The sequence below is a fragment of the Magallana gigas genome, chromosome 6, assembly GCF_963853765.1.
Source record: "Magallana gigas chromosome 6, xbMagGiga1.1, whole genome shotgun sequence".
Taxonomy (NCBI): domain Eukaryota; kingdom Metazoa; phylum Mollusca; class Bivalvia; order Ostreida; family Ostreidae; genus Magallana; species Magallana gigas.
Window position 1 is genome coordinate 33,022,164 of NC_088858.1, and position 25,163 is coordinate 33,047,326.

General features: G+C 33.3%; 3 long non-coding RNA genes across 3 annotated transcripts; all 3 read left to right on the plus strand.

Moving 5' to 3' along the window:
* The first annotated feature begins 4,085 nt into the window (after positions 1–4,085).
* Positions 4,086–6,099, plus strand: LOC105345213 (uncharacterized). Its single transcript, XR_903021.4, has 4 exons — positions 4,086–4,174; positions 5,236–5,451; positions 5,749–5,848; positions 6,027–6,099. It is a non-coding gene; the product is annotated as an uncharacterized lncRNA (long non-coding RNA).
* A 2,727-nt stretch (positions 6,100–8,826) lies between these two features.
* On the plus strand, positions 8,827–10,642 carry LOC105345212 (uncharacterized). Its single transcript, XR_903020.4, has 4 exons — positions 8,827–8,944; positions 9,806–10,039; positions 10,237–10,341; positions 10,571–10,642. It is a non-coding gene; the product is annotated as an uncharacterized lncRNA (long non-coding RNA).
* A 2,938-nt stretch (positions 10,643–13,580) lies between these two features.
* On the plus strand, positions 13,581–14,972 carry LOC105345211 (uncharacterized). The gene is made up of 3 exons (XR_004601443.2): positions 13,581–13,656; positions 14,498–14,731; positions 14,854–14,972. It is a non-coding gene; the product is annotated as an uncharacterized lncRNA (long non-coding RNA).
* Positions 14,973–25,163: the final 10,191 nt, after the last annotated feature.

A 25,163-nucleotide genomic window follows, 5' to 3' on the forward strand; every position in this document is an offset into this window, starting at 1 on the left:
ATTAGTGATCTTAAAATTGAATTATGAAGATTTGAAAAAGAGTGGAAGGTCAACATTTATACAAGATGTTTATTAGGTTTTACTTATCATGGAACTGAATGTTATTAAAGTATAAAAACAAAAACTGTGAAGATGAAATTCCATTGCAAAATTACTATAGAAAACTAAGCAACACGAATGAAATCCTCATTGATAAGAGGTACATTTTCTATGTTGAACATTCGAAGTGAAAAACTTAAATATTAATTTATTCTCCAACTACCTTTTGCATTGACCGAATAAATGTCACCTAATAAATCAATGCTATATTTGGTCAATGCCCCAATATAGTCTTGTGCATTTATCCGACGTTCAAATACATTGTGACATCATCTTTTTTGTTTCGTTTATGCTATGGTGTCATGGTTTCAACTGCAGATATGCAGCGAAATTTGTCAAATCAAAAGTAGCTCGTTTGAGGCGGAAAATGCGTTATTATGTTGCAGGATAAACAAAATGCATGATAACTGTCTTGAAATACAAACGATAATTGGGGTCGGGTCGAGAACGTGAAGAGGGCTCAGCAATTCCTGTCCTCTGTCACGTTTTCTTACCTTCGCTCAATTATTGCTTATGTTTCAAGAAAGTGACAATGTTTTTTATATTAAATTAATAATATAATTTAAATGTTTCGTAGTATTATTAACGTTTTTTGATTGCTTTACAAAATCTTACGATACATCAAATCTTTTTAGCATACTTAATAATAAAAACAAAGCCCTTCATGATAAAACGTTGCTAGATTGATATCATTCACTCCAATTGCAAATTTGCAAATTGCAAATCAAAACCAAATAAATGATACAATCATATCTTTCCCTCGCATAATTAGATTATTTTGGCGTACGGCATACATGGTCTCTTGACGAATGAAAGACATGGTCTATGAAATCATTACAAATCTTTTTCTTCTCCTTTGGTTATAATATTTTATACAGTTTTGTTTTAAGTTTTGAATTTTTAAATCATTAGTAGTTATCAATGATAATTACTAATCGTCAAAAATACTTTGATTGTATGAACTTGTATTTGGAAGAAATGACGTTTTAACTGTATTTCTATGTTTTTGTTGCTGCTCAATATCTTGGTATCATCAATCAGAGTAAATCTTAAAGCCAGTTACGCAATAAATTAAAATGGACTTAAAGGCTGTTTTTGCTCAAATACATTGTTCTGTTCATTCCTTTTTAAATATGCTTATTCGCCAAAGGCAAGCGAGGGAACTCTATTTTTTTATTGAAGTATTGAACAGTATCAGTTTCAATTCGGAAGGCTCCAGCGCCAAATCGACTTCGTAAAATTTTCTTTAATCAACCCTCCTACCTTTTCCCTGATTTTTTTTTTTAGGATAACTAAATAACACTTGAATTGTGTGTTAAGAAAGCAAATGTTATTTATTTTTTTAGAGTGGCGACTAACACTTTGTATCCTATTAATCATAAATCGTTAAACTGTATAAGGTTAACGGTATTCTTTTTACTTTTTATCTTTTCCACCATAATTGTGTGTATTTATATAGTATTGTTAGGGCTTTACGACTTTCGGTCGAAAAGACCTATTGTTTTCGTCTTTTTTAATTATTATACTCGACAGTTTTCTGACAGCGATTTTTTAAAAGCTGTAAGATATATTGATTCAATTATGCAACTGTTTTACAGCAAACCTTTCAATCTATGGAATGTAAGGTTTTGGACTTCCGATTCCGGTACTTCCGTAACCTTGAGGGACAATTCTAAAAATTTAAGAAAACGCAATATTTTGTTTATTTTTTAAGTTTAAACCTTCAAATTTCAGAATTATATTAATCTTGTCTAGCTGTACAAAATTCTAAACGTTGACAACAATCTATTTCTTACCGTTTTTGAGATACAAAGCCCAAAACTTTAGAAAAGGGGGTATGAAAAAACAAAAACATTTAAATGACCTTTAAAATTTTATATGATGCCTAAACATTAATTAACATACATTCCGAGTTTCATTAAAATATATTGACAACTTCCGATTGTATAGATCGATGAAAATCGTCTATGGGAACTTCAATGTTAAACAAAAATCACGCGTCATTCGTTTTCTCAAAAAGTTTTCAAGGAAATGTTACAATATTTCATTTATATAATGACACACGCGATCCGCAGACCGGAAAAAGTTATAAGTTGACAATTCGAAAAAACAAGGGGTCTGCAGGGGCCAACGTTTAAAACAGCCCTTTAGCTAAAGCTTATTTATTTTTCATCCGATTTCCAAAATCGTTTCGGTTTTTATTTTCTAATAAAGAGTACAACTTAAAAATTATGGTCCGAGGGCCACTTTTTTACTCCCTATAGGGGTTATAATGGCCTAAAGATCACAACTTTTGTAAAATTTATTTAATATGAGTTATCCCGCTTTGCTTAAATAACGTATATCGATCAATACTCTTAGCATATTAAGTCTTAGGTCCGAGAAATAAGTTATTACGTTTAAACAATTTTTTTTTATAAATATTCTTTACGAAATCGAATATATATCTAATTATACAATTGTTTTGACATTAAAAGTTCTTTTTTAGGAAAGGGTTATACTATTTGGAAAAAAAAATATGATTTTTCCTAGCATTTTTAATCAAAAAAGGGTAAAGGGGATGTCAAAAAGACGATTGGAGACCAAAAAAAGTTCTAGTTTAATTTTGTTTTTATTTTATTTTTTTCATCATTGATGTTTCTCATTGCAAGTATTATAACTTTGATTGTAGTAATAAAAACTAAAACAACAACTTTAACTGTATATGTATGACCTGTCATTTAACAAAAATTACATTTTGATCCTCATTTCTATGTTTTTGACGTTGCTTAAATATCTTGATGGTATGCCATCGAATAGAATAAATCTTAGTGGGGATCGTGCAGGGAGATGGGCATTTAGAGTAATCTCTTTTTTCTGACATGCTCAAGTTAAAAAATAATCATAGAATATTGGCGTGGTGTGTACATGGTCTCTTCAAGAATAAAATAAATGATCCATGTAGATTAAATCTTTGACATTACAATATTGCTATAAAATTCCTAAATGTTTCATTTTGGTTACTAATTTCTTACTATGAAATGTAAGCAGGTTGCTCTCCATATTGCTAAGTTTGCTTTTAAACTAAATAAAAGGATAGATGTATTAAAAAATCAACAATTTTATTAAAGGGACTAGGACAGGATTTTAGCCCTACATTTTAAAATTTATCTTTTCAATCATTGGTATCTAGAATGGTAAATATGGTTATTTTTTAATGATTCATCAAAATTCAAAAGTCAATAATGGAGTTACAGTCAAGAAACAGAGTTCAAAACCCTTTGTTATGCTAAAAAAAAAAAAGCTCGTCTAGTTCTTGTTTACATAAGTGTGGTATTGGTATAAGTTTCAATCAAATGTTGCCTTTTTATTGACTATATATTATTTCTGAACACAATGAATCGGGTTGTCTTGCTTTGGAGAGGTCATCAATGGTAATTACTGTACCATTATTATTATTTTATTTGATAACAAATTTAAGACTCAATCTTTGTTTACATTACTATGATTTCTTACCGCTGTACTTCGCTTGTATCCTGACTTCGAACATGCAAATTCATGGTCAATCATCAGTAAACAATTTTCAACATAAAAAGTAAAACATTAAGTTTTGACCTCAAATAATGTCTAGGTCCCTTTAGTGTCTAGGTGAATAAGATTTTTGATGGACGTTTTAAGGGCATTTTACTGGAGAACACATTTTACCCAGACTAGAGATATAAGAAACATACTACTTCCTGTGTTTCATTATCCCCCTAAAAGCCAGCAAACCGTACAGAGCGACTGAATTTGAACACTGACCCCGAAATACAAATCAACAAATCCCCTATATTATGGTTAGTCGAACACAGGGTGTGTTCAACCAGCTTCGATATCGTTCGCCCAATTGAACCCTGTGGTTAATCGCAGACGTGACGTTGACTTCCATGCACTAAGGCTTGGGATACCCTGGGGGTACAATGCCCTTACCGAATTTCTGAAATCTAGGTAAGAGGTTAAACGGCTCAAGAAAGGTCATGTCCACACAGAGTATAAAAACACCATCTCTCTTTCAAAGAGGGTGCATCACTCATTACATCAAGCAGTTAACTAAAAAGTAAGTATAATGACTGCAAAAACCGTATTTTGTTAGCATGATGCATTAATAAAACAAAATCATCTACTATTTTGCATTGTATTCAAATTTATTAAAAATGGGTCTAATTTGAGTTTATAGTTTAAGGATTTGTATATCATAATTTCTTTCTTGTTTGTCTAATTTTCTTTGTCTTTTTTTTTTTTTTTGGTACTGGTATTTTTCATTGGTTCTGTGCAAATTAATAACTTGAGCACGAATAGTTTGCACAAATTTAATACTAGTAATAAACATTTTCATTGTAGATTAATCGCAAATTACAAACTTTTTATAATTTTTGCACGACTTGACTTGTTTTCTGAAAAATGAAAATTTCACACAGTGTTGAATAATATGGAAAGTTTTTTCACTCTTAAAACTCCAGTCATTTACGGATAGAGCTTTATTTTAAAATCATGATTTGCTGGATATTTATTCATTCCTCTTCTATCAATGTGCACACTGTACATTTCACTAAACAGTTTCTTGACACAAACCTACCTACATGTAATATAAATTTAAAACTTATTAAAACTGGAAAGCAAACAATTCTCGCCTTAGAAAAATGTCAATATGTAGTTACATGTTCTTTTTTTATCTGAAATTTCATTGCCTTAAATAAGGCCTGTAAGTTATTAAAGATTCTTAAGGTAAAGTGTTTCCAAAAGCTTGTTATTTTAAAAGTAATTATAATTTAAAAGTTTTAAAATTGCCATTAGCAACGTTTTAATTTTATTTTTTGATCCAGTAAGGCTGTCCTGGCTCTGTTGGTCGTCTTCGGTTTTGCTTGTTCTGTTTTGACTGGAAGTTAATTTGTTATTTTACAAGCAACTTTAAATAAAACATATAAAGATTTTAAATAATAACGTTCTGTTTTGAGTGGTTTTTATGTCAATGAAGGTTGTATTGACTCTGTTTGTCGTCCTCAGTTTTGCTTCCTTTGCTTTGCATGGAAATTTTGGCTTGTTATTTTACAAGCAATTATAAAAAATATTTGTAAAATTGTTAATAAAAACATTCTGATTTTAATTTGTTTTATCCAGTGAAGGCTGTTTTGGCTCTGTTGGTCGTCCTCGGATTTGCCTCTTCTGCTCTGGCTGGAAGTTACGGTGGGGGTGGTGGAGGTTACTATAATTACTACAAACCAGCCATTTATCCTCAATATGGATACGTTAAACCGTACTATCCGGCACCCGTTGTTAAGGGAGGTGTTGGTTTTTCTGACGGGTCAGGAATAATCATCCCTATAATCATAATTTGTAAGTATATGATTTCGACACTACTATTATAAGGCATGTCCAAAACAAACAATGCCCTCAATTCAAACAAAAAGAAAGAATTTTATAACTTTCGATAAATAATTCCTTTTTTCTTTTTTTTTTAAAATATGGAGAGATAGATAGATAGATATAAAGTCAGATAAATGTTGAAATCAAGAAAATGTTGAAAATAAAGTCTGTTTGGTATCAGTGTTAGGTACTAGCAATAATAACTAGCATCGAAGCAGTCTTGAGCGATGGCATCTAAGTACATATGTTGTTGTTTATCACATACAGTTGTCTTGTTGGCTGTCTTCGCACCAGTGCTTATTGGCTCCCTGGTTTCCAGTAATGAAGCTCTCTGGGACTCAATTGACAGAAAATAAAAACACTACAGGTAAGTTTGAATTCTTAATAAGATCAACCACTATAAAAATGAAACTTTTCTGCTTTTAATGCATGAATTTCAACAATTTATCAGTGACCTATTTTTCCAAGGCGAATAATAACTTTTAAAAGGAAAGTTGGAAGGCTTAAAAAATTATATATATGTTTTTCATTTTTTTTTCTTACAGGAATCAATAGGAAAAGGGAAAAAATGTTGTACTTTTACTGCCTGTATCACAATAAATATTTTGTATCTGTTTACATTATTTTTTTGCTATTATACACAGTTCAATTTGCTGACAGTTGCATTGTTAAAAAACTGAATTTTAACGGGTGATATAAAAAAGATAAATAATCATGGTCAGTTTTAGTTCTTGAAAAGGAAGAAAAAAACCTTTTTCGGGACGAAGTGAAATTTTTCCAGTTATTTTGTTTAATTTTTTTTCCAAAAACATAAAAAATCACATAAAATGTTTTGAAATCCAATGGATTATCATATTATTTTGACCACCTCCATTAAAACTCTCCTTCAAACTTTAAAACAAATATGCACACCGTATGTTCTACCAATACTTCAAGTTGACACACTACTTGGGCAGGTGTGATATGATAAAGAAATGTCTCTGTATCTAGAATCATAATATTAATTATATGATAAATACGGGGAAAACTCTCAATCGTGGCAAATAACACGAATACTTTTTTCATTGGCTAATCTTTTGAAGCTGGGGGACTTGATAAATTTCTATTAATCGGCCAAAACATCTGATCTGGCAAGATAAATTATAATTGGTAATCAGAAATAGACTTTATTTATGATATGATTGCATAATATTTAGATAAAGTATACCATACAAACACCAAACCCTAGGTCAGACACGGATCTTTAACGCCTAGTTGGTTGACAGACATCTTTCCAATTGTTGACACCTCTGTTCGTCCTATAATATGAGATAAATACCTGTCTGTACAATTCGGTTAGGACACGTGTGCATAACCTAATTATTTGTCAGGAAGCTTCTAAAAATATCATACATGTATTTCCAAGCTCCTGGTTAGGGGGTGGGGGGGGGGGGGGGTTAGACTAGGATATACATTAGATGAAAACATTAGTCAATACAGATTTTTTACTTTTATATTTAAATACAAAATTCACTTAAACACTATGCCAATTAGGTTAACGGGGACATCAGGTGGATTAAGTTAAAAGTTTTAATAAATCACTTGAAAATACTGATGACAACATTCCAATTATCAATTTTCTTACTTATTTTAATCCATTTATATCATGATCACATACATGTGCAAAATATAAACAATACGTAAGAGACGGAAAACGCTTCGCCAGAAGGCTTCATATGGTCTCTGCAGAGTGTGCATTCTCGCCAGGGAGAACAACGTACAATTGTTTCACCATATGAACAATTATTTTAACCATATATGGACTATGATATATCAATGAGAATATGGTATAAGATTATTATTATATTAAAAAATGTCTTATTTCAGCATCTTGTTACTCTCTAAAAGATTACAAACTAAATATTTTTATCCAATTTGCACAACTCTTTCGTGATGCTTCTTTTAAGTAACAAGTCGGAACACAGATGACTTTTGTACATAGTTGTTCTTGCTAAATCTCAGTCTATATGAAATTTTAACACAAAGTAAAACTCATCGTTTATGTTATTATGATTGTAAAGAGCACATACTCTTTAATTTCTTGCCATGTTTTTGTATTTTCGATACTCAAATAAGTAACTTAATGGATCGTTTGAAAAGTTATTCAAAGAAGTAACTTTCTTGATCGTTTAAAAAAGTTGTGGAAAATTTCTTAACATTATTGAGAAATTCTTTTCACCATGCGGGCAGTAGAATTGCTCATAAGAAAAATTCTCTCTAAATCACTATACTTAGATATTTTTGGTTCAACGTAGATTGCTCAGTAAGTCAGCTAAATTTATAAATGTTATTAAGATGAGTAACATGATTGTATAACATGAATGTGTATATTTAACCGACAAATGTAGGTAAAATTATCATTTAACGGGCTATGTGAAGTGAGTCGGGGTAAAACTGCCAGACGACTATCACTTTATGATCCAGAAAAGGTTCCTTGCAGTTACATTCTGTGGTGTAGAATCCAAACAAGATTTCGGAAGAATTGACAAAGTTCTCCAAATCTTAGTATTGAAATGTAATCTTTATTTTTACTACTCTGATTTTGTTCATACTTGCATATGAAGAACCCTTATAGAAAACCTCGTTGGTGCAAAACCGTAAACAAGACAGTCCTTGGTATTTTTTAATACCAAAACCGCCTTTTGTAGGTTTCCTACTCAAAAGTTTACAAAACGGGTCGAGTTTTTGCACGAGACCACGAATAATTTTCCATACCAACAGATGCGTTTTAATTTTTGCAAACACGAGTCCATTTAAATTTGCTGCTGTTTATCTAGTCTCAATATCAACTGTACGTGGCTTATGCAGTATGGCTTTCCTTTCCTGCTAAGACTGCCGAGTTCAGAATCAATAGTACTATGTTCCACTTCATAAAGTGCATTGTTGCTTCCAACTTCACGATCATTATTGCAATTTACAAGAATCTGAATTGCCTCTCTTTGATGTCCTGTCCACTTACTAGCCGCGATTTTTGATAGCAACATTATAAAACATATTTTTCATATCCATTCAGTAACCGCTTTAAAATAAATGTGTGTGCTTTAGTTTTTCACAACTTTCAACAATTATCAATGACGATAAATTTAAGTTTCCATGAATCACTTACAGCATGCACACACACACACTATTTCTATGATATAAGGTTAATCATTTTGTACAAGCTTAATCTTTTTATAAATAAAAATAAAAATAAATGCTGATAGGGTAATATTTTATTTCAGAGGAAATGCTCTCAGAAAAGGAAATATGGGGGAAGAGTTTTGTGATTGGATGTATGTTGCATACAGTTCCACCTATCTTATGAACACGTGGTAAAAGGTAACGTGATTTGTGCAAGTGCATGTCAACAAAATAGTATAAAAACCCTCTCTTTTTTGGAAAAGTTGCTTATTTATTTCTACAGTAGGCAGTCCATAAAACAAAAGTAAGTTTTAACTAAATGAAATTAATTTGGAGCAAATTTAACTTGAATATTGTGTATAATTGTGTTAACGCAGCTTTTTGTTCCCGGGGTTTCTCTTTCTTTTTTTCTTCTCTTTTTCCTTTCTTTCTTTCTTTCTTTTTTTTCTTTTTGGTTGTGGTTTTGGCGGAAAGGGGGGGGGGGTCTTGTATTGTACAAACTCATCAGTTCTGATTCAAAATGAAGTATGAATGAATTTTTTGCGATTTTTAATTCATATGTCTTTGCGGGTTTTTTTTTTTAATTTTGACTTGAATGTCAAAAAATCTACTTTTATCCGATAGAGTTTTTCATTTAATTGTAACATATTGTAGATAGGTAAAATTTCAGAACAGAGAAACAGAACTTGATCTACAATGATCTTTTTTTATGTTTGATGTACATGTATTTTTTATTAACCTGTAGTAAATCCTTTCCATACTATTTTCCTAATTTTGGATAATTTGCATATTGCAAGGGAGTGTTCATACACGAAATTCTTCCAGTAGGGTCCGAGGGATATTATTGTTCGTCAGGGGATAGAGGTGTCCGAAGCCTATTCATGGCAATTTTACTATTTACATTTAATGAAATCATTAAAAGTGAAAAGGGGGGGGGGGGGGGTGACCCCCTCCCTAGACCTGTACATGGCCTTTCTCCAAAATACTTTTACTGAATAAAATGTACATAGAAGTTAGTATGTGTACTTGTACAAGTATATGACAAACAGAAAAATCTATCGAAAGGAAACTTGCTACTTGCTTATATTGTATCTTGACAAATACACTACACCGAGTGACGTTTTCAATGTACACTGATCATATTTCAACTTTCATTTTGATTCAGTGAAGGGAGTTTTGGCTCTGTTGGTTGTCCTCGGTCTTTCCTCCTGTGTTTTGGCCGGAGGTTATGGAGGGGGTGCACATTACCAAACCTATGCTGCGTACAGGCCTGCAGTATACCAACCGGTTGGATATGCACAAACATACCAACAACCAATATATGCTCGGCCTTATACTGGAAAAGCTGTCGGCATTTCTGGTGGAGGCAGTGAAATCATCGTAATTGGTATCATCATTTGTAAGTAATCTTTGATTCTTTGATAAATATACAAATGGTTTAATTTAAAAATTTTGCGGATATGCATCAAAAAGAGGCAAAATGAATTTCGTTATTTATCTTGTACAGAGAGAGAGAGAGAGAGAGAGAGAGAGAGAGAGAGAGAGAGAGAGAGAGAGAACTAAATATATAATGTTGTTTACATTTCTAATTTTCAGTCGTCATAATCGCTGTAATTGCACCAGTGCTTATTGGCTCCCTGGTTTCCAGTAATGAAGCTCTCTGGGACTCAATTTACAAGAAATAAAAGATAAATTAAGAGGGTTAGAGTTATCAAATACATGTATATCCACTTCATCGTACAAAACAGTCATTCGAAATTTCAAATATATAAAACTTTTGTCCATCGTTCATAGCCACAAATAAATTGCACATTTTCTCATTTTCAATTTCATTTTTCAATACTAAAAATCCAATCATCCTTTTTTTCCTGCAGTTTTTGATCATCATTACATAATTTTAAAACATTGGATTGTTTCATTCTCTTTTCAGGAATCTTAGGAGAAGGGATTTTCATCGTAATTTGTACTGCCTGTACCACAATAAATTATTGTTGCATTGATATTGTCTTTAATTCTCTGGGTTTCTTTTTATCAAACTGGTAAAAAAATAATCGAAAGTTTGTAATGCATTGCACAGAAAATTGGTGTATATTTCATCCTCTTTATGAAAACTACTTGACACATTTAATACATTGAGGTTTCTACATTTATGGAAACTATCCATTCTCAACATCTTCGCTAGCCAAGAGTTCACGATCCTCTCTGTTCTTCTACAAGCAGAGTGGATCGTTAACTCTTGGCTTGCGAAGATGATTCTCAATTACTTTCTGTCGTTTCAACTCTGAAGAAACATGCATGTCAAATACATATATAGAGTTGTTCTCTTTTGCGTAAATGTAAACCACAAAAGTTTTGTTTTTGATATACAATTGATTCTTTGTGACAAAATCTTATAACAAATGCGCATTAATAAAGTTTTTGTCACATATCAAATAAGCTGTCTTTGAATTCACCTGTAATGATAAATTTAACGCAAACGGTATACACACATTTTTAAATATGTTAATTTCTAGCAAGTAATGCTGGTATCATATGGCACACATAAATCGATTGTGTAATATACTAATATGTTACCAAAATTATCATCGAGTTCACTCCTCTAGGTCGTCTTGTATTATTACATAGACCGCTATGTTTAATCTATCGGACATGGTAAAATCTGGGATAGCTAATATACAGAGCAAAAAGGGGTAAAATAACTCAATGAATGTTAATCAGTCCCACCGAAATTCCACCAAGCCCGTGTAAGTCAACATCCCGTTAGATTTTGTCAAATCTGTAGAAGCTCCTGATTTCTGGTCTGATGGGTTCGATGCAGGCGATGGATAACTAATAGAAAATGGGAACAAAAATAAGACCAAGAACTAGGGCATCACGTTCACGACAACTACTCAAATTCAGGCGCTTTACAAATGAAGAACATGGTCATACCCCCTGTATATTGATAAATATCTTATATATGTTGAGCCTTACTTGTATTTTGTTTTTCAAATGCAAATTGTGTAAGATGCCTTATCTCATCTACAACGTGTATGCCTACTCTTCTTAACAAGGAAAAGAGTGACATTTACCAAAATCATAAGAGAACGTAAACTCAAAGAAGCTACAATTACCTTGTGTTTATCCACAATGACTATATGCTTGTTTTAATGACGATGAAAATACAAGAATTTCACCGGAAAAGGAGGTGTTGGGGATTTGTATAAGAAATCCCCCTAAGTGCTTACTTTCTATCGAGATCCATTGTTTTGATTTTACACATCAGATAGTCTAAATACTATGTCTCCAAACGATTTAGATTTTATGGAAAAAGACATACTTATTGAATCGTGACATCGATTCTTTGTTCAGACGGCCATGATCCGATTAACTAGTATCTACAGCTCCCCGTCAGTTTTTTTTTCAGACAAGACAACAGAGCTGCAGCTAGATTAAACTGAAGTTATTTAAGGTCAGACGACACGTTCCTCGAGCATCTTTTTTGTATCTCGTCCTATTAAAGAGTTCCAATAAAATAATTCTGATTTTTACCGAAGCTGGTTTCAAAAATTATATTTTATCATGCTCCTTTCTGTACTCTTGTACGATTGGAGATAAATTTGTAATTTCAATCATTATATAGCAAACTGCATACAAGTACTCTAGTATCTCGCACAAATTCCTGGAAAAGTACCCCAATTGTTTACAAAAAAGCTTGTCAAAGTAGTAGTAATACAATCAAATTCCTGGAAAAAGTTTTATAAAATTGAGGAACGTGTTGTCTGACCTTATATGATGATAGATTGGGAAGAATAGGAATATTAGAAGCCGAAGAGTTTAAACTCTCATCTCTAGAATTGTCCGCTAAACTTATTATTCTTTGGAAGATAATTTGCTTGCACCGGTCCTTTACAAATAGCTTCATTGATATTATCATTGCACTCTGCTATATCTGATTGTAAGATTTGCATCGGAGATTGATAAACTTGGACGAGCTGTTGAATTTTTATTTTCATTACTTCTTCTGCATTGGTCTTGCTCAGATCTGTTACACACGAAGAACTCCTTTTTTTTATCCAAGATCTCGTTATCGCAATACTTTTCACCCTTGTAAACCATATACAAAATTAAACAGCAACAATAGTTGCAATTTTTAATGGTTGAAACGCCTTTTGTAGTTTTTTCTACCAAAAGTTTACATTAAGGACAGTATGGGCAAGTTTTTTGCACGTGGGCACAAACAAATTTCCATACCAACGAATAATGTTTTTAATATTCGAACCTAATTTAGTATATTTGTATTTGATCGTACAATTTAAATTTACAGCTGTGTATCTAGAATCTCAATATCAACGACAGGCGCTTTGCTCTTTATAACATATATATTTATATATATGTCATTGAGAGCAGAGCAGATAAGATGCGTTTTAACTGCATACATCTATATAATGAAGTACGACTTTTATTTTTGCAAACACTGGTAAGTTCTGCGACGAACAATCATTGAAAGACCTTTGCTTCTCTAACTTAACGAAAGGTGGAGGTCTTCAAAAGGATCTGAATCGCTTTGGTTAGTGGGGCAAAATATCGCGTTTAATAACTAGTTGCAATTTCAATTGTGACATCATACACATATACTTTTGTGTATTTTCATATGATAAAAGCTACAAAATAAATGGTTACTGGTATAACTCTCAATAAGATATCAATGACGATGAATGCGAGTTTTCATGGATCACACAGAGATTGCATACACTATTTCTAAGATAAACAGTACAAAATAGACAGATTACTTTAAGCATATTCTTTTGATACTAATAGAGCAGTATCTTATTTCTGAATAGGTGCATCCAAAAAAGGAAATTTGGGAGAAGAGTTCTGTGATTGGATGTAAATTACACATACAGGAACCACCCAAAAAGAACACGTGGTAAAGGGTAACGTGACACGGTAAAGGGTATGACAAAAAAAGTATAAATACCCTCTATTTTGTGGAAAAGCGGCTTCTGTCTCCATATAGTAGGCAATTCATAAAAAGTAAGTATTTACATATAGTAATAAATTTAAAGTAAATTTAATTTCAAAGTGGTGATAATGAAAGTTTGGTTTTTCTTACCTTATTTTGGGAAAGGGGGGGGGGGAGTTTTTCGTTTTTAGCTAGAGGACAAACACATTTCCGTTCTGACTCTCAGAGAGCTAAAATTTTGTTTTCGAGAATTTATTTTCTCGAGTTTCCGTTAATATTGACTTGAATAAAATCCATCGCGCTCTTTTTCTATGCAATTGAGATTTTTATTTGTGATGAATACCTAACTTAACGAGGGGAAACACAACAAAAATCACAATTATCCAGTTTCACGGTGTGAACATTCAAAAGTTCATCCAGTTTTAACAGAAGATTATTTTTTTTTTAAATACTGTTTTCTTTCTATTATTTATTTCTTAAATTATTTTGTATTTCCAATTTACCAAGGATATTTTTTTCATTTTTTCCCCATTTGATCGTTTGCTCATCGGGAGTATGTTCGTTAGCGGATCTAGAATTTTCCCCCCTTTTTTTGGGGGGGGGGGTGGGGTGTTGGGGAAATTTTTGTTCACCGGAAGGGGGGGGGCTATCTTTGGTAATTCTTTTTTACTATGTGAATTTAATAAGTTTCAATTATTGGTAAAGTCTTCCGGACCCCCTTCCCCACGCTCTCTCTAGCTCTCTGTAAATCTGTGTCTTCAAAATTATATTGTTTAAAAGCTTCCCAGAAGTTAATACATTTACTTGTATCAGTATATGGCGTAAGGAAATATCTATAGCAAAAGAAACTTGCTTCTTTTGGACAAGAACGGATTGAAAAACTAATATTGATCACATTTCATTTTGATTCAGTGAAGGCAGTACTAGCTCTGTTGGTTGTCCTCGGTCTTTCCTCCTGTGTTTTGGCCGGAGGTTATGGAGGGGGTGCAGGATACCACACCTATGCTGCATACAGACCTGCAGTATACCAACAGGTCGGATATGCACAAACATACAAACAGCCATACTATGTTCAACCTTATACTGGAAAAGGGGTTGGCATTTTTGGTGGAGGCAGTGAAATCATCATTATTTGTTTTTTCTTCTGTAAGTCAACTTATTCTTTTTAATATTCAATTTATTCGTTTGATAAAACTGTAAGTATGCTTCACGCATAATTAATAACTCACATTAATGAAATATTATGTTATTTTTTTTTCTATTCTCAGTCATCTTAATCGCTATCTTTGCACCAGTGCTTATTGGCTCCCTGGTTTCCAGTAATGATGCTCTCTGGACTTCATCTAAAAGATAAATAAAGGAAGGCAAGAGTTACCAACTACACCTTCGTGATTCGTCAAACATAATTGTTATTTGAAGATTAAGCTATGAAACTTCTTACCTATCATACAAAGCCAAATGAACCTAAGATTTTCTAATTCTTGAATTCAACGATAGTAAATTTTCGATAATCTTTTTTTATATAGATTTTATCATTACGTACTTATATTTCATTGGATTCTCTGTTACTTTCTCTTTACAGGAAAAATAGGAAAAGGGAACTTTATTGTAATATTACTGCCTGTACCACAATAAATTATTTTTGCATTTATTTTATATTGTTTCCTTGGTTTTTTTTCTAATAATTTAATTCTTGTTGTAACACGCTTTCTGATATTGGCTAAAAAATATTTAATATCGTTTAAAGGATGTTGCCTACGAGGCTTTGCCGAGTCCTAGACCGTGAAACTTGGCCCCTCGGTGGAATTTCACTATCCCACACGAGTATATAATGAATGATTATTTTTCTCGCATTATATTACCTTAAAAATGATGTTTGACAACTTTCTGTTATGACGTTCAAAAGATTACTTTCAGTTTATTCCTCCGCATGCTTCAAATAGTGCAAGTCAAAATGAGAGCATACGACAGTTTTTTTAATTTAAAATATGATAAATTGTAATTAATTAAGCAACACAATTACTTAATGGATAATCTCAATGCACCATTTTGCATTTCCCTACAGCAGACAACGTTTGTTTATGTTTTAAAACGGCGTAGTAATACACAGTGTAAGACAGAAAAATCTCACACTGCACTGCTGTCTCACACCGGACAAACCGATCTCACACCGGTGATAATGCGAGAAATACATTTCCCCTTTTTTAACTTTTACCTGGTATGTACACTGCACCAATATGTCATTGTCTTTTCAGTCTGACAAGTCCTATGATTGTGTTTAGTGACATCTATATGCATTACTATTACATTGCAGTGAAATAATCTGCAGTTAATTAAAACTCATCTTTCTGGTTTAAAAAAATAAAATTCTAACATAATTGTTCATTGCAATAAAACAAGATCTGATGATGATATTCCTTTTTGAAGTAAATGTATACAAAATGGAAGCTTTACACAAGCAAAACTGAAAATTGCTCGTGAGGAGAAGTCATAAATATCAAGTGCTAGTTGACAAATACAACAGTAATTGAAATTATATTAAATATTAACATAAATTGTGTGCAAAGAAAAATGCTGTATTGAATTTGTTTTTTAAAAAATACACAAATAAAGTGATGAACCAGAAAAAAATGGAAACTCTCTCTCTCTCTCTCTCTCTCTCTCTCTCAAAATCAAAGTGTTTTAAACTGATTCACAAGTAAGCATGCATTTCACATAGAATTGATGTCTATTTTATCCTTGAATGAGAGCAATTCATTGGGATATCTATTGGAAACTGGCTCCTCTCAATAATTTTATTTTGTTTTATCCCTGTGAGTAGAGGTTTGTCAAAAAGAATATAATCAAAAGCTTTTCTTCTCTAGATAAAACTGTATACCCTCGGCTACGAGTGTTTTGTTTTGGATACACAATGGATACTTCATTACAGAAGCTGAAAACAAATTTGCCTAACTAAGGTTTGTATCACATGAATTAATTACACTGTTCTTGAATTCACCTGTAACTTTACCTCTTTACCTTGATCAACAAGAATAATAGTATGTTAATTTCTTCCAAGTATGTCTCAATATTGCTATCGGATAGCAAATATTTACCGAATATGCAACATATGTTTCTAAAGATGACCATCTAGTTGATGATTTTTTTATTCGTCTTGTATCATCAATAGTGGTACTTATACAGAATTTCTTTTGCATAATCGCAACATTTCTTTTCCTATGAAATCCGAATAACATTTTCTTTAATTCTATATCGTCAGGTTTAACAAAACAATGTGGATGGAGACAAGATAAATGTTGTTTCGTGGAGTTCACGTTTGTTACGATTATGGATATTGTCACACTTTTCCTTGTCTAGAAGAGCAGACATACACTTTGTAGATGAGATTAAGGCAATCGGTTTTTAGAACGCAGTTCGCAGTTCGCAGTTCGCAATTGAATAGTGAACTGCGTTCTATAGAACGCAGTTCGCAATTCAAAATTTAGTGCGATTGAATAGTGAACTGCGTTCTATCTAAAACGCAGTTCGCAATTCAAAATTTAGAATTCATATTTGGGGCCCGCTTGCCTTATATGCAATTGAATAGTGAACTGCGTTCTATAGAACGCAGTTCGCAATTCAAAATTTAGAATTCATATTTGGGACCCACTTGCCTTATATGCAATTGAATAGTGAACTGCGTTCTATAGAACGCAGTTCGCAATTCAAAATTTCGTGCGATTGAATAGTGAACTGTGTTCTATCTAGAACGCAGTTCGCAATTCAAAATTTAGAATTCATATGTGGGGCCCGATTGCCTTATATGCAACTGAATAGTGAACTGCGTTCTATAGAACGCAGTTCGCAATTCAAAATTTAGTGCGATTGAATAGTGAACTGCGTTCTATCTAGAACGCAGTTCGCAATTCAAAATTTAGAATTCATATTTGGGGCCCGCTTGCCTTATATGCAATTGAATAGTGAACTGCGTTCTATAGAACGCAGTTCGCAATTCAAAATTTAGAATTCATATTTGGGGCCCGCTTGCCTTATATGCAATTGAATAGTTCGCAATTCAAAATTTAGTGCGATTGAATAGTGAACTGCGTTCTATCCAGAACGCAGTTCGCAATTCAAAATTTAGAATTAATATTTGGGGCCCGATTGCCTTATATGCAATTGAATAGTGAACTGCGTTCTATCTAGAATGCAGTTCGCGATTCAAAATTTAGAATTTATATTTGGGGCCCGATTGCCTTATATGCAATTGAATAGTGAACTGCGTTCAAGAACACAGTTTGCAATTCATTTTTGGGGCTCGAAATTTTCAGGGGCATCTACGAGTGGTATTTCACTACCACTGTGAAATTTGGTGATGCAGTAATCTATAGTTTTTGAGATCTGTATGGTGTCCGGATAGGGCCATTTGCATTAGCGCGACATCGCGTTCAGATAAACGAGACATTGCGCTAACACATGTACACAACACGCCGTCGCGCTAACACAACTTTGCACAACACGCCGTCGCGCTAACACAACTTTGCTTAACACGCCGTCGCGCTAACGCAACTTTGCAAGTTTCACAGTCTAGTAGGAAGTCGTGTCCGGAAATATTAGACTGCGCATGCTGAAATATGCATGCACGCAAGCATGGATTAAAAATAAATAAAATGTACTTTGAAATATATATATTATTTTCATTTATTATCAGTGCATATGAATAAAAATATAGTTACTAGTGTGTCACTAGATAAGGATATGAATTTCGTGGATCTTTGCACAACACACCGTCGCGCTAACACAACTTTGCTTAACACGCCGTCGCGCTAACGCAACTTTGCAAGTTTCACAGTCTAGTAGGAGGTCGTGTCCGGAAATATTAGACTGCGCATGCTGAAATATGCATGCACGCAAGCATGGATTAAAAATAAATAAAATGTACTTTGAAATATATATATTATTTTCATTTATTATCAGTGCATATGAATAAAAATATAGTTACTAGTGTGTCACTAGATAAGGATATGAATTTCGTGGATCTTTGCACAACACACCGTCGCGCTAACACAACTTTGCTTAACACGCCGTCGCGCTAACGCAACTTTGCAAGTTTCACAGTCTAGTAGGAAGTCGTGTCCGGAAATATTAGACTGCGCATGCTGAAATATGCATGCACGCAAGCATGGATAAAAAATAAATAAAATGTACTTTGAAATATATATATTATTTTCATTTATTATCAGTGCATATGAATAAAAATATAGTTACTAGTGTGTCACTAGATAAGGATATGAATTTCGTGGATCATTGTTTAGTTGATCCACGAAATTAGATATTCATTGAAGTGCAATTTTAATTAACATTTTGTATTGATAGGTTCATTGGCCACTAATTTACGTATACTTGATATTGTGATTTTCACTTTATCCACGAAAATTGATGCCCTTGAATATTAATGAAACCACAGTATTCAATTGCATATAAGCCCGATTCTCAGAAACTATAGATAACTGCATCACCATATTTTCACAGTGGTAGTGAAATACCACTAGTAGATGCCCCTGAAAAATTCAGGTCCCAAATATGAATTCTAAATTTTGAATTGCGAATTGCTTTCTAGATAGAACGCAGTTCACTATTCAATTGCATATAAGCCCGATTCTTAAACATAGGTAATAACAGATTACAAAGTTCACCGAGACGAGGGATCACCTTTTTGAGGAATCACCTTTATGAGACCACCTTTATCATATTATTTAAAATTATAGTTAATGATCTTGGATATACATGGATACTGTTTTGACAAAATATCGTATAACAATACCATATAATAAAAATTGTATAATAATCATATGTTCATTTCATAGGGTATTATATGATACAATGTTTATCAATACGATAATATAAAATACTATATTACATCCTATGATACCAGTACAATATATATCATATATTACAATAAAATACTGTAATAAATAATGATGAAATATGATATTGTAACATATGATATCACATTATACAATATCATATAATACATTTTCATATATTGATATAATAATATATTATATAAACCAATCTCATTTTATACAATATCGTATCATATGATATGATATGATATGATATATATTATACAATATCATATCATATGATACTATATCATGTTGCAATATCATATGAAATAGCATGTGATAAAATATAATATATGTGATATTATACAATATCATATTATACAATATTGTATCATAATAAACAATACTATACATAACAATATCACAATACAATATCATATCATAATGTACGAAAAAAATTGATACAATATTATATCGTATCATATAACTTTTTACAATATAATATATGATATAATATTGTATCATATAAAACAATAGTGTATCATATCATACAATACTATATCATAGGAATCATATTATATCATTTAACAACGAACACATCTATCAAGCAGGTTTTAGATAGGATACTTTTTTTTAGCATCCTTGATAATGGAGATCTGCATCTGAAGCTACCTCTGCTACCTCATTAATATTATAGTTAAATCAACTATGCAAGCTATTATCTATAAAATATGTGACCTGTTCCAAAAAAACAAATCTCATCCAGCATCCGAAACATACGCCTCAGATTCAGCATTCAAGCCTGCCAGGTGCATCAGTATCATAAGACGTATCATCCATGCAAGTTTTATGAAGTTAGGACCAGTAATAACTAAGATATAATCATCAGAGGGCACCTGCTCCAAAAACTTTAACGAACTCTTAAAACCTTAACCTCCTTCAGTATCCGAAACCTATGGCTCAGATTCAGCATTCATGCCTGTCAGGTGCATCAGTATTATAAGACGCACCATCCATATAAGTTTGGTGAAGTTAAGACCAGTGATAACTAAGTTATAATCATCAAAGGGCACCTGCTCCAAAAACTTTAACCAGCTCTAAAAACCTTAACCTCATCCAGCATCCGAAACCTATGGCTCAGATTCGGCATTCCTTCCTGTCAGAGGCATCAGTATCATACGACACACCATCTATGCAAATTTAGTGAAGTTAGGACCAGTAATAACTAAGATATAATCATCAAAGGGCACCTGCTCCAAAAACTTTAACCAGCTCTAAAAACCTTAACCTCATCCAGCATCTGAAACCTAAGGCTCAGATTCAGCATTAAAGCATGTCTGATGCATCAGTATCATAAGATGCACCATCCATGCAAGTTTGGTAAAGTTAGGACCAGTAGTAACCTATAAATTGCTATCAAAGGGCACCTGCACCAAAAACTTTAACTTGCTCCAAAAACCTTAACCTCCTCCAGCATCTGAAACTCATGGCCCTGATTCAGCATTCAGGTCTTTCAAGTCCATGAGTAGGTCAAGATGCATCATCCATGCAAGTTTGGTGAAGATAGGACAAGTAATAACTTAGATACAGGACCTGCAACAAAAACTTTAACCAGGTTCGGATGCCGACGCCGACGCCGAGGGTATAGCATAAGCTCCCCCCGACTTCGTTTCGGTGAGCTAAAAACTACCCAAATATGAATTCTAAATTTGAATTGCGAACTGCGTTCTAGATAGAACGCAGTTCACTATTCAATTGCATATAAGGCAATCGGGCCTCAAATATGAATTCTAAATTTTGAATTGCGAACTGCGTTCTAGATAGAACGCAGTCCACTAATCAACAATTTGAATTGCAAACTGCGTTCTAGATAAAACGCAGTTCACTATTCAATTGCATATAAGGCAAGCGGACCCCAAATATGAATTCTAAATTTTGAATTGCGAACTGCGTTCTAGATAGAACGCAGTTCACTATTCAATTGCATATGAGGCAAGCGGGCTCCAAATATGAATTCTAAATTTTGAATTGCGAACTGCGTTCTAGATATGAATTCTAAATTTTGAATTGCGAACTGCGTTCTAGATAGAACGCAGTTCACTATTCAATCGCACTAAATTTTGAATTGCGAACTGCGTTCTATAGAACGCAGTTCACTATTCAATTGCATATAAGGCAAGCGGGCCCCAAATATGAATTCTAAATTTTGAATTGCGAACTGCGTTCTAGATAGAACGCAGTTCACTATTCAATCGCACTAAATTTTGAATTGCGAACTGCGTTCTATAGAACGCAGTTCACTATTCAATTGCATATAAGGCAAGCGGGCCCCAAATATGAATTCTAAATTTTGAATTGCGAACTGCGTTCTATAGAAGGCAGTTCACTATTCAATTGCATATAAGGCAATCGGGCCCCAAATATGAATTCTAAATTTTGAATTGCGAACTGCGTTCTAGATAGAACGCAGTTCACTATTCAATCGCACTAAATTTTGAATTGCGAACTGCGTTCTATAGAACGCAGTTCACTATTCAATTGCATATAAGGCAAGCGGGTCCCAAATATGAATTCTAAATTTTGAATTGCGAACTGCGTTCTATAGAACGCAGTTCACTATTCAATTGCATATAAGGCAAGCGGGCCCCAAATATGAATTCTAAATTTTGAATTGCGAACTGCGTTCTATAGAACGCAGTTCACTATTCAAATGCATATAAGGCAAGCGGGCCCCAAATATGAATTCTAAATTTTGAATTGCAAACTGCGTTCTAGATAGAACGCAGTTCACTATTCAATCGCACTAAATTTTGAATTGCGAACTGCGTTCTATAGAACGCAGTTCACTATTCAATTGCGAACTGCGAACTGCGTTCTAAAAACCGATTGCCTGAGATTAAGCCTCTTACGTTGCATTTGAGAAACAAAAAACAAGTAAGGCTTAACAGATATAAGGTATTTATCAATATACAGCAGGTATGTTAAGGTACTTCGTTAGTAAAGCGTCTGAATTTGATCAGTAGTTGTCGTGAACGTCATGTCCCAGTCCCTACGCTTATTTTTGTTCCCAATCTCTATTAGTTATCCATCGCCTGAATCGGACATCTATAGGCCAGAAATCGGGAGCTTCTACAGATTTGACAAATTCTGACAGGTTGTTTACTTTTGCGGACAGGCAGGATTGGTGGGATTTCGGTGATAATAACACTGAGTTATTTTACCCCTTTCCGCTCTATGAAGTTAGCTATCCCAGATGTAGGCGATATTTTTACCATACCCGATATATGGGCTTTAGATTAATTAATAACTTTGCATGTTCGAGCGGTGTTTTTTTTTTCTATTCCATTTATCGTTCAGCGTCTAAATACATGAGTTGCCACCGCATTGGACTGATCTGAATTTCCGCCGTTCTGTGTAATCCGCCAAAATCTTTATCTTATAGAGGTCCGCAACGGAAAAGTTATATTATGCCTAGAATATAAGTAAGACTTTATAGGACATAAATTTTTGAATGTACTAGTATGCCGTCCAAGTTCCGAGCGCTACGAACCTGCGTGCAGCAAGATCAGGATAATTTTTTTTTTCAATCGAAACTTGATGTTTTTTTAACGAGATGTTGAGTTATTTTTGCTGCTTTAATTTGTTCATATCTTTCCATATGAAGACCCTTGGGGTTTTTTTTTCGACATCTCATTTCAAAGCGAAACTGTATATTACAAATATACCCGTCCTGATAGGCCTATACCCTTTTTGAATGCCTTAATCGCCTTTTGTAGTTTTCCTACCCATAAGTTTGCAATCTGATTAATTTTTAGCATGTTAGCAAAAATAAACCAGCAGAAAAGGTTTTCAGTATTCGAACACAAGTTTAAGAGCATGTAAGATACCTATGGTACATATGCAGTCGTATATGTCTTTCTAGAGTCCCAATATCAATTGCATCTAATGCAGAATGATATCCATTTTCTGCTAGCGCTGATGTCTCTGCGACACAAAGTTCCACAACATAGAGTCATGTGCTGCGTCAACTTGACGATCTATGTTTCTCTATGAAAGGTTCAAAATTACTTTATTTTGGCGAGACAGAATATGTGGCGTTGACTAACTTATAGCCGCAATTTCGATGGTAACATCAGACATGTACACATATTTTATTTTCATAAGTCTAGAACAGTTATTAACTAGTATTAATACTTTGGTTTTTCATAACTCTCAATTAATTATCAATAACGATGGATGTAAGTTTTCATTGATCACATACAGCCTACATACACTATTTCTATTTTATAAGATTAACCATGCACTTTAATTGTTTAAGCATACTGTCATGTTGTAAATTTTGAATTTACCGGGTGGCAGTAAATACAAAATTTACAACATGACAACTAGTTGTCATGTTGTAAATTTTGTATTTACTGCCACCCGGTAAATTCTAGTTGTCATGTTGTAAATTTTGTATTTACTGCCACCCGGTAAATTCAAAATTTACAACATGACAATACTCTTTTTATGCTGATAGGGTAATATCTTATTTCAAAGTAAGTTTTAATTTTCCCGGTTTCCGTTAATATTGATCACAATAAAAACATCGCGCACTTTCTTGCGATTCACACTTGCGATAAAGATGTTTGAATACGTTAATAAAAACAGAGGGAAACAGAACATTAATTCTATCTCTGATTTTTTTTTATTTCTAATTTAAATAGGGGAAATTTTTCCTTCTATATTTCCATTTAGGCTGTTCATATATTACAAGAGTGTGTTCGTGCGCGAGTTCATAATTTTTAAGGGGGCTTCGATGGAACGGGTGGGGGGGGGGGGGCAATTTTTGGTAATTTTAATGTGTGAATTTTATAATTTTGAAATATTGGGGAGGGTCCGGACTTCCTACCCTCTGTAGATCTGTACATGGAGTTTTTCCTATGCAATTCCATTGATTGTTTGGAATTTACACAGAAGTTAGTAGTGTACTTTAATTAGTGTATGGCTTATAGACACATGAAAAAGCAACTGAGGACACTTGCATGAAGCTATTGTATCTGGCCCAGCCGTTACCATAATTTACAAATCACTCTACTCTGTTTTCACGTCAGGCCTTTAAAAGAAAAGTACATTAAATTTCAGGTCCATTCTCATATTTTAGGCCGAGTGTTGACTTGGGGAATGTTGGTGTCAGATAGTGGTGTCGGAGCAGATTAAAAAGGTCACAAAAAATGGAATAACGTTTTCGTTGAATATTGATCATATTTCATTTTCATTTTTCAGTGAAGGCAGTACTAGATAGCTCTGTTGGTTGTCCTTGGTCTTTCCTCCTGTGTTTTGGCCGGAGGTTATGGAGGGGGTGCATGTTTCCAAATTTATGCTGCATACAGGCCTGCAGTATACATGTACCAACAGGTCGGATATGCACAGACATACCAACAACCAATATATGCCCGGCCTTATACTGGAAAGGCGGTTGTCATTAATATTTCTGGTGGAGGCAGTGAAATCATCATTTTTGGTCTTATAATTAGTAAGTCATCTTTAATTTATGTTAAATCTATTTACTTCATAAAATTGCACATTTGTGTTATGGATACTTATCAAATGACCAATGTAGACTTCCACAGATGTAAGTATATTCACGAGTATATCATTTTTAAACCGGCAAAATGTAATTTGCTATTTGTTATGTTCAAATGAGAGAGAGAGAGAGAGAGAGAGAGATAGAGAGAGAGAGAGAGAGAGAGAAACTGACTTAATATAAT